This window comes from Mytilus californianus, unplaced genomic scaffold (genome assembly GCF_021869535.1).
Source record: "Mytilus californianus isolate M0D057914Y unplaced genomic scaffold, xbMytCali1.0.p SCAF_10, whole genome shotgun sequence".
Taxonomy (NCBI): domain Eukaryota; kingdom Metazoa; phylum Mollusca; class Bivalvia; order Mytilida; family Mytilidae; genus Mytilus; species Mytilus californianus.
The window spans coordinates 52,021,359-52,040,138 of record NW_026262582.1 but is presented as its reverse complement, the minus strand read 5'-3'; positions in this window follow the sequence as shown (position 1 = coordinate 52,040,138).

Here is an 18,780-nt window from a genome sequence, read left to right as displayed (position 1 = left end):
GTCAGGTATGCAATAAGCATGACTCAATACCTTGTTCCAAGGCACACAAACAAGTTACAATAACACTAATATAAGCACCATGTGAATATGGAGATTTTTTTTTCTAGTAAAATCAGTGTATGTATGTATTTGCAAAACAGTAAATTAAATTTCCCTTAACAGCTTAATGAACATTGCAAAGACTGTAGGACTTCAGTACAAGCAAGATGATATATATAAACTGTTGCTTAAAGTTATATTAATAGATTCATACACACAATGTACATACAATGTATCTTTTATTTTTTAACAGGAGCTAAATGAAAAGCCACAAAGGACAAGTTAAATATGCAGGTTTACAATTTGGAAGTGGCACAGGTTCTTTGGAATGTCTACAACCTTTCAGGAGAAATTTTTTTTTGAAGAAAGATTTTCATACAGAATTACTGTTATTCCATATTTAATTCAAATATTTAGCATAAACAATACATTACATTCAAGATTAAGGGCATACAATACAGAAAAGATATCTGGATATTTGAATAAATAATTTTTTTTGTGACAAAACAGAAACAAGTTGTTTATTTAAATCAATCTTTTAGTCCAACAGTGAGCTTTCATAAACAGCATATTTGCTTTCCTTTGAAGTATTTCAAATACATATAAACAACTCATTTAATGACATCTGTGTGTTTCTCGGAAGTTAAGTTATATTATTATCATCTTGCGAAAACAATGCGTAACACTTCAATAAGTTATTATGTGCCTATAGGACTGTATTATATGCCCTTGGATACAAATGACAAATTATAAACTATGTCACTGTACAGAGTTTAACACTTAAAAAGGACAATAAGATGTTTAATGTAGCAGGAATTTTAAAGGCCCCTACATGATACAATGTATTTAATGAAAACTAAAAAAACCAAAGAAAAGAACAGCCTGAACAATAAAAGAAAAAAAAATATGATAGACAACAATCAATGAGTATAATGAAATAAGACTCTTGACTGGACACATATCTAGTCTAAAGTTTTTTATGTGTATTTTTTTATATAACTGAATGAAGTTCAGCGTGGCATATTGCTCTCTCTTAACATGGTCAGCCATTTATCGTCCCCTTCTGACAGACTATCATTGTTATTTGTTTCAAAACTTTAAAGGAGAGGGGATGTACATCTTTCAGGCAACGTGAATCGTTCTCTAATAAAGGAATGTGCAAGAAGTTTATACATGTATATGAATGTAAGATTATTTTTTTTTTCAAACGCATGGCACAGCAAGAAAAAGATATAAGACACTACAAGACATTCCAAGTGATTTTGAATAAGACAATTAATTGACTTTTTCAATGTATTCTTAAATAAATCAAATAGTTGATGTAAAATGGTGTTGTGTTCTCATCTCTTAAGCCAATTATCAAAAATTATTGACTTAAGATGTAATCCTAGTAGAAGTGTTACGTTTGAGTTTCGATAGAGAAGTTATATTGAAAAATCTGAATTTGGGACACAAGCTTTAGTCTACATGTATGTAACTTCAACTTAAAAATGTGTATAATGTTTGCATAATGTGCAATGGCAAATATGTCATGCATGTTCAGGTTGACATATGCATGATGTGTATAAGATAAGTTATAAAAGTTGAGAGTGAAAAACTAAACATTATACCATTGTGGTAGGAATGTGGGCTTTCTTGCACTGTCTGTCGTCTGTCCACCTATATTTGTCTGATTTTGTCCAACAAATATTTTTATAACTGTTTTTCCCAAAACTGATGATCAAGATGAGTTCATATTTGTTGAGCTGCTTGATAGTGATGAACTGTGATGTGCGAAAATTTTTGTATCTGGCACCTGTTTCCTGTTTGCTTATACATTGTATTTCAAAATGTTGAATGTTCTCAAATTTTTCATTACTTTTATTGGTAATGCTGCTGAACAGAATGACTTCATATTTGGTAAGTGGCTTGACCATGATGAGTTGTGTCTGCCATTTGGGATGTGTCAAAATTTGTAGATACTTCTTGTTTTTAGATACTTTGAATTGTGAATTTTCATATGCTTAGCAAAACAACTGATTTATTCTTGTTTGTATATAGAATAAATCACTGTGTATAAATTAAACTTATGATTTGTTATTTAAAAAAGCAGGAAACTCAATCAAAAGTACAGAAATTTTTATATTGATATGATCTAGATATCAACCAAAAACATCTTCTTAAAACATTTTGAAAACATTTTTTAGGCACAGTCTCACTTGAAAGGAAACATCCCAAAAATATTTTTATAACATTATTTGATGTTCATGATGTTTTTCAAACGTTCAGAAAATATTTCTAGAAAATATTTTGTAAAAGATTATCAAAATGTTTTATACGTCATTGGTTTTCACATTATCATGATATTTCTTGACAACATTTTAATTATATTATGCAAATATTTTAGAAAATATATTAGAAAACGTTTTAGCGATATATATTCAACCATACATTTTGTTTTTCTCACGTTTTTTTGTGATATTTTCATGACATTAGACACAACGTTTTAATAACATTTTAAAGATGTTTTTGTGTTTGCTGGGAAAGGATGGAAGGTTTTAAGTACTGGCATAGAATCGCGCGTTTGGCGTCACACAGGTAGATATAAAATAATTTTGTCGTTCAAAGTATGACGGGATATATACAATGTACGTAAAGAGTCACGTCAAATGGATATCACGAAAAACAGACTTAACAGTAAAAGTAATATTAGTAAAATAAAATAATTTTGTCGTTCAAAGTATGACGGGATACTTAAGTACAGAGTCACGTCCTTGTTCAATCCAAGTTACTCTTTTCCGTTTTTACAGACGTGGATTTGTAATTGATATAATTTCAGTATAAGAACGATTTTGTTTACTTTTTGTGTTTACGAAAACAGACATACTTACTGCTTTCTATGCTCGTATTACATGTTGGTTTTGATTTTGCATAAATCAGTGTACATGAAATATTCATTCGTGTGTTGCACCTATTCCAAGTGTCGTAACCACAATCACGTCCTCTTTTCCACGAATGTGACACACCGGATTTGTTATTACATGAACAACAAGACGAGTGCCACATGTGGAGCAGGTTCTGCTCACCCTTCCGGAGCATCTGTGATCAACCCCTGTTTTGGTTGGGTTCGTGTTGCTCAGTCATTAGTTTTTTTATGTTCTGTTTTGTATACGGTTGTTTGTTTTTGGTTCCTTTTCTTTTTTGTCATGGCGTTGTTAGTTTATTTTCGACTTATGAGCTTGAATGTCCCTTTAGTATCTTTCGCTTCTCTTTAGCTGCCCCCGGATGAAAAGTTATCACCCAATGTAATTATAAAAGTAATTACGTTTATCACTGCTAGCGTTATGGTCTTATCATCAAAATGTATGTGGGATTATAGAAAGATACTTTCAAAATCCCCCTTTTCAAATAATCTTACTTTGATAATCTATGTTTACGGCATACAGCAATAAATTACCATTAACCCTTTAGTGAAACTGAAACTTACCTTGTTTAATTTTAATGGACATAAAATATACGTTAATCTCAGTTAAGAAAGTAGAGGTAAATTTTGTATATGCAAATAAGACTATCAATATTGTTTATTAGTTAGATAATTACATGATATGACAGAAACTAAAATCAAATCATATTTATTTTAACAAATGTATATCAAAGCTATCTGATTCTGATAAAGAACTTTGACCAATAAATATAATGTTATATATTTCTTCAAATAAGGTTCAAATTCAACAAGGTTATACATTTTTTTAAATATGTACATATTGTACATAATAGTTAATCAACATAAATGGAATACATATAAAATTAACTATACGAAGTTCAGCAAAGTTATGTTAACTACGTAGGTGTTTTGTGACCTATACAGTCAACGAGCCTCAGTACTTTGGATTTTTCATAAATAGTGACAAACTGCACAAATGCAGGCATATGTAACATTTTTTTTATTTTACTTTATAATCAAAATTACTTAGTTCTGGAATCTGATAAACATTTTTCTCTTCAAATTCCAAATTAAAGGTTATTTTGAGACAGGTGAAACATTTGTGAAAAAGATGTGGCCTTTTATTTCATTAATACCACTATCATGACAATGTCGGCAAATATTTTTTTCTCCTTTTATTTTTTTTTATACATGTACCTGTCCCTTTCAATTTCCAAAAAATACAATTGCGAAAAATTGCAATTTCCAAAAAATATCACGGATATGCATTTTGCAGGCAATTATTTTTTTTTAAATGCAAAACTACTATAACTTCTGATAACAGATCATCTATGTCATAAGTAGTTTTAATGTTGCTATATGAGAACATCTAACTTTGATAAAAAAAAATGTTAATACATCATAAAAAATCCTCCATTGGTGCCCCTTATTAATCTTAAATGTTTGGCAAATATTAAGTATATTTCCAAATATCTTAATACATGCAAGTCAGTTCTTAGGGTATCATCCAATGGCGTTTATTGCATTTATGACACCATTTATGCCATCTCATATCCGGTTGAGACTGGATGATTATCTGCTATTGTAGTCAATCTTAGGGGTATATGAATGTCGGATCTATTTTCTGCCTGTATGCATTTCAAATGATTAAAAAAATATTGTTCATAAGATCCAACAAATCAAATTAAATTTTTACAAGTCACAATTTGCATTGCTTACATCCATGTCCTTTAGTATCTGGTGGATAGTTGTTCTTGACAATCATATCACATGACATACATCTTACATTAACTGTATATTTCCGTCTGTATGTACAGTGATAAAAGGAAAATTTTTACATTTTTGAAATGGTGGTAGAGTTCGATACAAATTTTTAAATCTCAATTTTTTTCTCGGTGGGAACTATATTATCCGCTTTCTCATCTTAGAAAACTATCTATTCATATCTATAACTCTTGGCAACTAGTTCACATTCGAGATATAATAAAGTTGATGTCCATTGACAAACCGATCTTGACGACTATCTTGTCACTTCACTCCAGACATAAATATAGAGCAAAGAGACGACAACTGCAGGTTTAAATGAATTTTCAGTAAATCATATCTGTTCAATACGTTTTACTGGAAAAGAATGTAGCGAAAATTTCTTCGACTCAGTAAGGAGATATATATATAATCATCATTAGGTGATGTTATATGATTGCAAGTGAGACGAATATCTATAGAAAAAATTATGAAGATGTAATTTAAACAACATTGATAGTGTACATGAAAATCTGCATTTATTTGTTGTCTTTCAGTGTCTCAATAATCTTGTGGAATGATATGAAGCAAATTACAGGATTTAATTATTTTTCTTCTATATATTTGAGTAAAAAATAAATAATACTATTATGTCATTATAAAATATATTATAACTTAATTAGCATTAATCCAATCACAAAATTAAACAGAGGCTAAATATCAACTATGTTATCCGTCTGCCTTTGAATGGGGGAAATGCCCCTTTAATGTTCCTTTAATTAACACAATTATTATACTTAAAATGTCGTGATTGAACCTATCTTCAAAAATACATAATGAAGACTATCAATAACACTTATTATCTTTTATTTTCATCTTAGTGAAAGGTAACTATATTTGTTTCAAACGCAAAAAAATACTATTTACTTTGATAAGATATGGATACATTTGTACAAACATGAATATGACACTTATCATAATGTGTAGAAAAAATACTTTTAAGATTCATCCTGGTTTATACAGATGTTCCTATATGACTTTATAACATGTCTCGTGTTACAATTTACGCAAGCCATATCAATGCAATCCAAATATGTTGAAGATTACAGAACAGTCACTATTCTTGAACAATCAATCAATGTAAAGTCAATACCAAATCCTACGTGTTTTAATGCCTCTGGAATTCGACCAATATACAAGAGGTATAGGGGGAAGGTTGAGATCTCACAAAACATGTTTAAACCCGCCGCATTTGTGTGCCAGTGAGAAACCTCTAGCCTTTCGTAGTCTTGTGTCTCCGGGTGCGGGATTGTCTCGCTGAATGGAATACCCATTGGTGGCCTTGGGCTTGGCCGTTGGTCGGGTTATTTCCCTTTTAAAATGTTCCCCGTTTCCATTCTCTATTCCGTTCCGAAAAGATTGCTTCATTCATTTGTGTACAAATAGATAAAAAGATAAAGAGATTTGACTTCCTTTAATCTGAGTTTTACTGTGTGTATTGATGTGTGTTTTTTTATTCTACATTGGCTAGAGGTATATGGGGAGGGTTGAGATCTCACAAAACATGTTTAGCCCCGCCGCATTTTTGCTCCTGTACCAAGTCAGGAGCCGTTGGTCTTTGTTAGTATTGTATGTTTTTTAAATTTTAGTTTATTTATCATGTTTATATGTTTCGGAGTTTAGTGAGACGTCCATTTTCAATGAACTACTACACATTTTTGTTTAGAGGCCAGCTGAAGCCCGCCTCCAGGTGCGGGATTTTCTCGCTGTGTTGAAGACCCATTGGAGGCCTTAGGCTGTTTTCTGCTCTTTGGTCGGGTTGTTGTCTCTTTGACACATTCCCCATTTCCATTCTCAATTTTATTGGTATGATTGCCAGCATACTTGTATTAGTAATGTGGTATTATCCTATTCAAAAATTATGCTTAGAGTTTCCATGCAACAAGTCAAAGCTAGAACAGATTCACTGGTAACAAATCTTGTAAAAGTACAAAAGAATAAACAACAAGTCAAAATACACTCAGTATTCATTAAACACTGAAGAACATTTTCGGACCACCTGAGTATACTCCTGGTTTTAATTGAGTTGGAATTGTTTCCCTCTTTCTATGTTCCTGAACGGGTTTTTTTCCGATTTTTAATTTATGCTTTGGTCTGCATCCCAGCGCCTCTCGTATTTTTTAAGGTTGTCTTCTAAACAAAACAAAAGAAATCTTAGTGTTTTACTCCAGAAAGCTTTATTTTTCTTTCAAATGCATGATCTTATATTTTCGTAACGGACGTTGATTTAAAACACAGAGTTGACAAAAAAATTTAGATGTAACTAACTAATATCGAATACAATGATGCTTATCAGAGAGCAACCCTAGATTTCTGGAATTAACAAACAGGGACCTTTCACTTGAATGCTGGACTTGTGAAGTAAATTGTTAACAGCGGTAGTGTAATATGTTTTTAAATAACAAACAAAAATTAAATTCTAGTGTTGATTTGATTAAGGTTTCCTCAATTTCCTTTGCTTAATTGACAACTGTTTTTGCTTTCTTTTATCTTTTAGTGCTGTTCTTCCTGTTTTCAATTAATATAATACATTTTCTTGATCTTTTATCTATATTTTCCACGTATTTGTTTCTGTAGATTTTCAAATTATTTTGAATGATCGGGCTTTTTTCATTCACATAGTTACTTGGCTTTGTTCTGTATCTGTCATATTGCTTGAGTAATACTATTCATATCTATTCCAATAAGTTTGGTCTGTAATTTTCCCTTGTATTGTTTATTTTCAGTGATTATTCAATAGTATTATGATCTGTTGGTCTCTTTTCTTTCGGTTTATGTAGTTCGTTGTCGTAAATAACTACTGTTTAAATAAGCAGATAATGTTTTCGAGCTGCATTTAACAATCCAGTACAGATTTTTTTTAATTTACATATTATATGTTATCTGGTTCCTTTTCTTGACATGTATCTGAAAAAAAATCTGAAAGATTAAACTTTGCCTGCTATGAACTCTTCCTTAAGCTACCCATTTCTGCTGGACGAGTAAATTGTTCCATTCTGTTGTAATATTTTAGCATTGAAATCACCTACTATCAATATTTGATTTGAAATTAGTTTCGGTGTCTCTAATTCGGTTCCAATTTCAAAATATATTCGTATATTAGTTGTTAATGGATTTGAACTAGCTGTCAGTAACTGCGAGTACTCTCAGATCTGTACTAAGTGTGTTTTTTTTGTTGTTGTATGGATGTATAAATACTCGGTCACGTCCTGTCAGTGTTTTTGTGATCTGATGAAATAAGCCCTTATCAACTGATTTTTATAGTTTGTTTATATGTTGTACTGTTTCACCGCTGTCCCATGTTAGGGGTAGGGTTGGACGCCCGCTAACATGTTTAACCCTGCCACATTCTTTATGTGCCTGTCATAAGTCAGGAGCGTGTAATTCAGTGTGTGTCGTTTGTTGCTTTATATCATATTTGTATTTCGTTCATTGTTTTTTTTTACATAAATCAGGCCGTTAGTTTCCTTCTCGTTTGAATTGTTTTACATTTGTTATTTCGGGGCCTTTTATAGCTGACTATACGGTATGGGTTTTGCTCATTTTTTAAGGCCGTACGGTGACCTATAATTGTTAACTTTTATATCATTTGGTCTCTGGTGGAGAGTTGTCTCTTTTGCAATTATACCACATCTTCTTATTTTTATAAATGAATAGTTATTCAAAGTTTTCCTTGTCATCAACAGTTGATGAATCGATAAGTCGACCTGTTATAATCAAATTGTAGCTAAATGTTCTCTGGCACTAAGCTGAGGATCTTTCAAATTTCGATATTTATTTCACTGCATCTTTTCTTTTTCCATATCATATGATATAAAATATTCATTATGCCCCTGACTTTAACCATAAAATTTCGGAATTGTAACCATTGCTGAAATATTGTATTTTAATGTTATAATTAACATTGCCATAAAAGCTGGAGGTTTGGCTAGCCACAAAACCAGGTTCAACCTACCATTTTTTTCTTAAAATGTCCTGTACCAAGTCAGGAAAATGGCCATTGTTATATTATAGTTCGTTTCTGTGTGTGTTACATTTTAATGTTGTGTTTCTGTTGTGTCGTAGTTCTTCTCTTATATTTAATGTGTTTCCCTCAGTTTTAGTTTGTAACCCGGATTTGTTTTTCTCAATCGATTTATGAATTTCGAACAGCGGTATACTACTGTTGCCTTTATTTATTTATACACCAATTCCTCCTCTGCCATATGAATGATCTCTGTTTATTCCAATCTATCTAAAGTCTTCATTTATAACAGTTTGATTTTCATTAAATAAAATTGTAAAACAAGAAAAGTGTTTTTATAGTGTTCATTTTTTGTCTCATCCATTTGTGCTGCCTAAGAGTTAGAAAAAAAGCTGATATTTCTGTTGAGTTTATAAAATTTTCTTCAGCCTGATTTGATTCAGATGGGTCGGTAATATCAATATCTTTTAACGATAAACAATCCATTTGCTCAATTTGCCCTTCGCTAAACTCTGAAAATTCTTCATCCAATTCTGAATTTTCAATTGTATGATATCAGATACTTTACCTTTTGAATAACGAAAAAGAATTTTGCAACAAGGAAAATTTCCAGAGTTATTCTCTAATTTATTTTTTTATAAAACTGGAATAAACTAGCTTCGTGTTTGAGGACTGATGATTTACTCAAGCCAATTACACTCAGTACTTTCTACTCTAGCCCTCTCTGAAAAAAAATGTAAAATAGCAAAAATTATTCTGAAATCTTAAGAAAATTCAAAAGAGAAGTCCTTTATCAAACGTCAAAATCAAAAGCTCAAACACATCAAACGAAACGACTCCAAATGACCGGGTGCAAAAAGGTCTGAAGCATCAAATTAATGTCTAAATAATAGTTAGGCTATAAACCGGACAGGTGTGAATTTGTTGCCTTGAAGCAATTACTATGTTCGCATTACAGCTAAATACCAAAAATGTTTCAGCTTTCCAATCAGCCATCAATGTTTCCCCATTCATCACAGTAAAACAGTTCGTTGACAATGCTGAGACGGTACCACGTAAATCATTTATTAACTTTTCACTGAGAGTTTCAAAAGCATAACTGGACATCCAGTTTCTAAGTGCAGTTTTTAGGAACTGAATATTTTCAAGTTTGAGAATTGCCCTTCATCAATGGAATTATAGACATTATAGTCCCCTGGTAAATCCATAACTTTATGGCATTATACGCTGTTATAAGTAAGAGTGTCTTGCACATTATCTGATAACTACTGGGACAGGGTGGAATGGCCGGCTTACCTTTATAACCAATGTTAGGTTTCTATTTGGAGCTCACTTCTGGCAATATCATGAATAACGTCAATAAAATCAGGTTGATGTTGACAAATAACTTCAAACAAATTAAACTTGTGGTCTAATGAGGCGACAGTAGTTTACCGATGTTCAAATCTTGTAAATCCATTAAGAAGAGACAACTCAAGATAAAATTACAGATCAGACGACAATTCTGGTATCTGAAGATCTAAGATTGCAAAACATTTCGCTAGTTAGTGTAGACACCGACACATTGTATCGGTCAACCAATTCGCGATCTTGACCGAAAAACTTATGTAGTGTCGATTTCAGTCGTTCTTCATGATAAATCTGTTAAAGCAGAATAATTTTTTTGTAAGGACCTCACCCTGTAGTATGAACATGCACAAGCGTAACGTAAAAAGTAATCACCTGCATCATTTTTCAAAGGGTCTTGTACAATTCAAAGTTAATAAAGTCCCTCACAGCAAAATTCTGAATTCATCCAAATATATTGTCACAATTTTTCCTATATGTTATTCAATTTGATCAAATAATTTCTGTGAAAACATTGAAATTTCATCAATGATTAAGCAATTCATTGTCAATATATTTTGTCTGATTGATTAATAATTTTCATTCTTGTTTAGTTTGTCTACAAGTTTGCAACCTTACAACTTTGATTCCAGACCATGAATGTATGGTCTGTTCATGTATGGTCAGTGAGTTTATCCATGTTGGTGCCGTTTTTCTAACATTTTTCCATCTTTATTTTCATGTTTCTGTGATTTCTTTTATAAGAGAAAGCTTTTCCCGTTTTGGCCTAAAATAATCATGGAATGGCCCTCAGTTTCCTTTTGGATGGCTTTTATTTGCGTTCGCGCCAAGACCATGTTGTTTTCGTTCGGTTTTAGTTTCTGTCTATATATTTTCAGAATGACAAAATTCACTTGTTAATCAGATCAAATCGTAAAAGTGACTGCTGTACATCTGGTAGTTGTGTACTTTGTAGATGGTCTTATAAGAGATCAATGAAAAATCTATTGATAAATTTTGTGCACTGTAGAAATGAGGTATCCTAAAGGTAGCAGCATTTTTTCTGCGTCTTTTCTAGCGAAAAAATATTTTTACTTTTGTACACAATTGTTTCCTGTGTTGCAAAATATATATTACATCCTGTCTTGTGCAAAGTTTCATTTTCAACTATAAACAGGACAAGTTATCCCTTCTCAAATTCCACCCGCCCCCCGCCCCCCGCCCCCTTGAGAATAGATGTTAGATATATATCTGTCATTTATTTTTATATGGAACACAGGAATTAGTACGGACATTAATATAAGATACTTGTGATAACTCATCTATTTCAGTTTCTATTCAGTCAGGAACACGGACGGACATCTAGGTACTTATATCTATGGTAAACATCCTATCGTATCAAAAATGGTATTATTGAAAGTCTAATATTATTTAGTTTTTTTAAAAAAATACATTGAACTCTTACATGTAGGGCTAATTTTGACGCTTTGTGAACCTCCTCCTTTGGAAATGCCATCCACTCAGAAATGACCACAGAGGAGCTCAAACAAGTAAAAACAACATGGTCTCGAAGTCCAGCAAACACCCTTGCCATTTGATAAATAACTTTTTCCTATAAGTTCGTTCAATGTAAAAAACCAATACCAGTCCCTATCATAGGTTTACTCGTGTGAACATTTCGGGCGTTTTGCTCATTTAAAAGGTAAAACAAAAATACCCATCTCCAAGGAAAATTCAAAACGACAAGTCCCTTATCAAATGGAAAAATCAAAAGCTCAAACGAATGGAAAACAACTGTCATATTCCCGACTTGGTACAGGCATTTCCTTATGTAGAAAATGGTGGATTAAACGTGGTTTGTATAGGTAGCCTAACCTCTTACTTTAAATGTTATTATGACATCAGCTGCTTGTGGCAAAACTATTCATAGTCACATACATGTATTTACCGATAAAAGTTTTGAAAATACAGTCAACAATTGAAAGAGGGACGAAAGATACCAGAGGGACAGTCAAACTCATAGATCGAAAACAAACTGACAACGCCATGGCCAAAAATAAAATGACAAACAGACAAATAATAGTACAGATGACACAACATAGAAAACTAAAGACTAGGCAACACGAACCCCACCAAAAACTGGGGGTGATCTCAGGTGAAAATGACATTATACACAAATATAAATAAGACGGAATAAACATGGAATATGAGAATAAAAAAAGAAAAGTTTTCAACCCAAACACATGCCGAGTACGAGCATAAGGAAATCTGATTCGCCCCACAAAAGTAAACTGGTAGTTAAGTCCTTATATATATCTCATAACTTATATGGAACACAGGAATAAGGAAGGACAGAAAAATAGTTGTTTCTAAATCAGGAACACGGACGGACAGCTAGGTACTTATATCTATGGTCAACATCCTATCACATAAAAAGTGGTATAATTGAAATTCTCATTTTATTTAGTTTTATTTATTGAAATCATCTGATTTAGAAGTAATATAAAGACAAAAAAATATATATCCGTATGCTAAATTTGACATAGAAAAATTTAAATATGAGTTTTCTTAATATTTCTTCTATTCAATGTTGTGTAAAAATGTTCTTTTAACAAATTACAATTTAACTAGATTTTGTGTGAATGTTTTTTTTTTAATTTATTAAATCAAATTATGAAACAAAAAGTGGTGGTTATTGGGCATTTTTAGGCAAAGCATGACACATAATTTTAACTTTCACAAAATATAAAAATGGCAGAATTTGGTCTCAAAGGGATCTATTTCAAATGCCTAAACGTTAGGTAAAACAAAGGTCTTCATAAAAATAAAGTAAAGGCTCTACATTATGCGCATATTGCAAATGTCGTTAAAATACGACGATTTTGTGCTTTTGTAGAAACTAGGAGTACCTTGGACGCAATCTGAGTTCCAAAATGATTTTTTAACCAATATGTGCAAAAGTTATCATTGAATCTCTAAGGACCGATCTTTTTTTTTATCAGTGGTTGCGGCTTCAGTAAGCTTAAACATGTAACAAATTATGGCAATTCAACACAAATAATGCATAATCAAGGGGTCATAACTTTTTATTTATAATGGGATTTGCAAAAAATAAGTTATTTTGTATTAATAGTAATATCACAACTATTTCCATGTGAATTAAGTTGTAAACTGGCGTGATAAAAAAAATAAATAAAAATCTTTCATGAAGGCCTAATTTTAACGCTACGTGAAGCTTCTTCTTTGATAATGCCATTCACCTGAGAAACCCAGAGTAGCTCAAATAGATGAAAATAAGATGGTCGCCAAGACAAGCAAACACTCCTATAATAAGATAAATAGTGTTTTTTCTCTATAAATTCCTTCAATCCTACACAACGTATATCAAGTGGAATTCACATGAAATATGAGAATACAAACTGGAAGTTTGTTATGCTTTATGCCATATTTCATATTCATCGGCAAACTTTCAGAAGAAAACAAACCTCTAGGGTTAAGATTTAAAGCTTCAAATTCCACAAATTAACAGTGACAACCAGAGTTTATTGTTACCGTTGAATTATTGTTGTGGCGAAGCGAAATACGTTAATGTCATTCAGTGACAAATTAAGAAGTCCGGAATTTTAAAGAACAACCACGTTAAAATGTTCTCCGTGTAGAACCTTAAGATTGGAGAATAGCAGGATATAGATAGTCGATTTTTTTTACCGCAAGGAGTCGAGTTTTACCAAATTTCGAGTCATTAGAATTATTCCTGAACATTGTTTTGTTATTGAACAACAAACACACATACAGACCTGGGATCTATCAGTCATTTTCAAACTCTACACCTCTTTTTTTTATCAAACTTGTATTCAACTAATGACACATGATAAAAGTACACACCCTTAATTAAATGTCGAACAGACTGCTTACATACCTAGGCAAACATAAAAAAATTATGGATATGGGTATAATGACATTTGCTTCACGTTTAGAGTTAATGCCTATGGATAGGAAGAGTCACTTTAACAGAGAGAAAAAACAAAAAAAGAATACCAAAATGTAAAAATGGCAACAAAAAAAAAAAAAAAAAAAGGAACAACATGAAAAGTGCTGATCCTTTATTTTGTATTTTGTCAAGCAAAAATCTTACATAAAGGCTTGATTTTACCACTGTGAAATTTCTCCTTTGATAATGCCATTGGGCCTACATGTATGGATTTTATATCATATCCCTCCGCTTCAATTCATTGAATTCCGTATTCTTATTTTAACAGTTCACTAACTACTCATTTTATAGGATATCAAGTGGTTCTCAGAAATACATCGGCATGATTTCCCTGAATTTTATGACGACATATTTGTATCAAATACTGTTTGTATAATTTTATGGGGTTGAACATATATAAAAAGAACACCCAATAGAGGTATGCTTTTCATATAAGGAAGCTGCTTGAACGTAAGTTATTTTTTTTTAATGATGACGTTCATGTAAGTCATGAAAAATTGTATTCAAAAAAAAAAATCATTTTTTGGCTTTTGATATATGAAACAATAAAAAGGAGTATCTAATGAAAGTTTTGAAATATTTTTTAATAAGATATTCAACAGGAAAACAGTTTATTATCAACGTGTATATATATATATATATATATATATATATATATATATATATGAATCCCGGCGGGAGAAGAACAAAAATTTGCTTCCGCAAATATGCAGATTTAACATTGTTGTGCTGATATTTAGAGTAATTATGAATATGATATGTGTTTTCAGCCGTGTATCACCTTAACTGGTGATCCACTGGATGGATCTGTCGTGAAGATGTCACTTGTTTAGACGTACTTATCAAAATAATTATTTCTGTGGCTGTATCTTACGATCCTTTACGATAGATATTTAGCTAATCCGCAATCAATTCCATCTTCATGCCTAATATATCTTGTATTGTGTTATAACTCTAGATTCTACTGACGAGGAAAGGTAACACTAGGCCACCGAAAGCTTCAGTCTAGGTGGCCGTGTGGTCTAGAGCGCTTGGCACAATGCAGGCGGTGTTGTCTCGATATCCCACTAGCATGAGTTCGAATCCCAGCGAGGGATGAACATTAAATTTGCTTCCTCAAATTTGCAGATTTAACATTGTTGTGCTGATATATAGAGTAATTATGGCAGTCAGCAGGGTTTAAGAACATCAGTTGTTCGACCTGCTAGTCAAATGCGTTTTGTTAAAATATATTTTTTCACTCTTTTGGTCTTTTGGAACATGTTGTTTGTGCTGTATTTAGACCCTTCTACAACGAAATTTGTTACATGCACACGTATAAAAATTGCGGTTTTTATCCAACGCAATCATAGGTTTGAACGTTGTTCTCAATTTAGACTTGTTTATATTTATTTCGTTTGGGCTTGTATTATATTGTACCTTCGGTTTATATAATCCGTTCATCCTATTTTGACTCTTTAAAATTCAAGAGTCTATCCTATATTGAGGTAAATTAAATGGCCTTCCAAATATTTTTCGATCCCTAACATCATTGAAGAGACATTAATTGTCGAAATCCGGATATGGTGTAAAAAAATTTAGCACCTCATGTTGTGGTTTACCATCTTTGCTGCAAGTTTATTGTTTTCTACTTGGTATTAAATTAATATAGAGATCCCTTTTGTTACACCTTGTGATCAATTTATTTGGCAATCGTCAATGGCAGTCAGCAGGGTTTAAGAAAATCAGTTGTTCGACCTGCTAGTCAAATGCGTTTTGTTAAAATATATTTTTTCATTCTTTTGGTCTTTTAGAAAATGTTGTTTGTGCTGTATTTAGACCCTTCTTCAACGAAATTTGTTACATGCACACGTATAAAAATTGCGGTTTTTATCCAACGCAATCATAGGTTTGAACGTTGTTCTCAATTTAGACTTGTTTATATTTATTTCGTTTGGGCTTGTATTATATTGTACCTTCGGTTTATATAATCCGTTCATCCTATTTTGACTCTTTAAAATTCAAGAGTCTATCCTATATTGAGGTAAATTAAATGGCCTTCCAAATATTTTTCGATCCCTAACATCATTGAAGAGACATTAATTGTCGAAATCCGGATATGGTGTAAAAAAATTTAGCACCTCATGTTGTGGTTTACCATCTTTGCTGCAAGTTTATTGTTTTCTACTTGGTATTAAATTAATATAGAGATCCCTTTTGTTACACCTTGTGATCAATTTATTTGGCAATCGTCAATGGCAGTCAGCAGGGTTTAAGAAAATCAGTTGTTCGACCTGCTAGTCAAATGCGTTTTGTTAAAATATATTTTTTCATTCTTTTGGTCTTTTAGAAAATGTTGTTTGTGCTGTATTTAGACCCTTCTTCAACGAAATTTGTTACATGCACACGTATAAAAATTGCGGTTTTTATCCAACGCAATCATGGTTTGAACGTTGTTTTCAATTTAGACTTGTATATATATATACATATAGCGAAAGCTGTACTTTGTTTTCTAAGGTTTATTGACGGTTTCAAACAAAAATCTAATTTTGATGTTTAGAGGTGAAAAAATACAACCAAAAACAAGCTGTGTTTAAATTTTCCGTGTAAACAAAGAGAGAACTTACTGTTCTTATATTTTCGCATGGAATGTATAAAACATAAGACTATAGTATATACATGTACCTTTCAAATGATTGTTATCTCTACTTAACATTAAGCCCGCTGTTATGTGGTATCCTGAAAACCCAGAAAAGAGACCATGGGATTAAAAAAAAAAACATTGTGAAAGTCTCCAATTTTCCCCGTTGTAATTTGAACGATCCGTGAGAAATTGACCCCTTTATTTGATTCAAGTAGAATGTCAAATGTACAATGGGTTGGGAAGAGTGATCAATTCAGGAATATTACATTTTTTTTTCATTCGTTCCGTTGGTTGATAAAGTCTAACGTTTGATTTTTGTCAGTTTTTATGGACTCCCACTTTTTTTTAATTAACCTAAGAGTCCGGTAATTTCGGTACACTTTTTTCCATGGATAAATGCTAGGGAGATCAAAATACCATAGCTTAGTATATAAAGTCAAAGTGTTAAATCTTTTCTAACATGTTTTTATTTTAACTAGATACTCATTGGAACGGTATCACTCTGTAAAGAAGTTTGAAAAACTGTGATGATTTAAAATATGACATTTATGAAAGGGGAGTTCAATTCTCTATTGAAGGGGATTCAAAATACCATGGCTCGGTAAAAATGTTACACAATATTATCGAAAAAGTTAAATTTTTATCAAATATTTATTTGTACATTATTAAAGTTTGAATAACAGTTATGATTTGAAATCTGCCGTCTAATTTAGAACGTTTTTTGATTAACTATTGTGGATTTGAACATGTTACTTCTGTTGGAGGGAGGAAAACATTATCAAAGGTAGGGGATCAGCATACAATGGCGGAGTAAAATTGTTAAAAAATAATTATGTTTTATTCATACCAAATATTTACTCGTTCATACATCTAATAAGTGACGCGCATGAATGGATCAAAGAGATTTCAACTGTCTCTATCTACTACCTAGCGAAACCACAACCAAGGGAACGGGCTTGGCAGAATCAGCGGGGATTTATTACTACATTAAGTTTTTAAATAACTATGATGATTTGTTCATCTGTCGTTTTTTGAAGAGGTTCTTTAATTTTTCATAACAGTGTGAATAAAATATAATGGCTTAGTTAAAGTGTACAAAAATCTTTACAACATATTTGATCAAATACCAACCACTTATATGAGCATGATTAATACATCCAGTAGTTTGATTCATGATAAGATTTGAATATCTGATTTTGTTTAGGAGTTAATTTTCCATGATAAGGGGATGAATGAAAGAGTTAAAAATCTTTCTCATTTTCATCATCATATAAAATACTTATTGGAACATTATTAAACAGTATAATTTGAATATTTATATTGATACGAAAATTCGCAGTCTATAGAAGAATGCCATGGCCGAGTAAAAGTTTTAAACAATCCTTTCTTACAACATTTATGTAAAACACAACCTTATTGGCACATCATACTAAGTAAAGTAGTTTGTATAACTATGACGATATGAACATCTAATGTCTTATAGGGAGTTTGAATTTTCCATGGTAGGGGCACAAATACAAATGATTTTCAACATGATTTATTTATACGAAATACTTGCTCGAGCATTATAAAAGTCGTTACAAAGCCTATGATGATTTGGAAGTTCTATTCATCATTGAAAAAAGGGGGCGATAAAAATACGATGGCGATGTAAAGGTGTAAAGAAGTCTTAAAAGTTTCTGATTTGTTTTATTAATGTGTTATAACTTTTTATAGTATTTTTTGAACAACTTTGATAATTTAAAATTTTAAAGACTTGACATCATTTAGAACGAATGAAACACATTATGTCATCTAAAGATGAGCATGAGCAAAACTCTACTGAATATACAAAGTTTGCATGAATGGTGAATATAGATGTTTATTTCATGTTTATTTCATATATATTCAGAATTTTTTCCTGTTATTCGGAAGTTTAAACTCTGGATCAAAAGATAAATAAAAGATTGAAAGTAACTTATAAAGAGTGCAAAACATTTATTTAACGTGTATATGAAGTAAATTTGAATTACAACAGAACTTGAACTGAATTTTAAAAATATCTGTATTTAAATATTTTCGACATATTTCGGAAGTATGAAATCATCTTGTTGACTCCATAATAAAGCATT